Genomic DNA, 558 nt, shown 5'->3' with positions numbered 1-558 from the left:
GCGGTACCCGAGGCACGACCGAAAAATGGACCAAAAATTAACCATCCAGAAATGCGTAATTGGACCTGGGGAACAACATATCAAAAGATGGCGGGGCACTTTTCCGGAAAGTCTTGGCCACTTAGCCCCCGGACGCGAGTTTGCCATACCCACCTCTTTTTAAACAGAGAAGTGATAAGGCAAGTGCAGACCTGTTCGACTTTTGCCTCGCGAAAGGTGATGAGGAATAACCCTCTCACAACCATCGCAAGTAGTGAAAACGGTTAATATTCAGCTGATCATAATTTGCACTGTGGAGAATTGTCATTTGTCTGATATAAATTTGTTATTCTGAAACATATAGAGATTATGAGAGAAGTACTCCTTTTGGTTGAAAATGGCTAGTCGTCCACTGATTGACCTAACTAATGTTTCGAAGCCTCTCGTAAGTACTTTCGTTAAAAGGTGATTGATCTTTTTACTAAATCCCCTGAAGACTTTTAATCCTCCATGATTCAAAGATTTTTAAAAGATATTTCAACTCAACTTTTCCTAATTTGTACCACTGTTCAGTGTACG

The sequence above is a fragment of the Frankliniella occidentalis genome, unplaced genomic scaffold (assembly GCF_000697945.3).
Source record: "Frankliniella occidentalis isolate FOCC.00 unplaced genomic scaffold, Focc_3.1 Scaffold57, whole genome shotgun sequence".
Taxonomy (NCBI): domain Eukaryota; kingdom Metazoa; phylum Arthropoda; class Insecta; order Thysanoptera; family Thripidae; genus Frankliniella; species Frankliniella occidentalis.
This window is presented reverse-complemented; position numbering follows the sequence as displayed.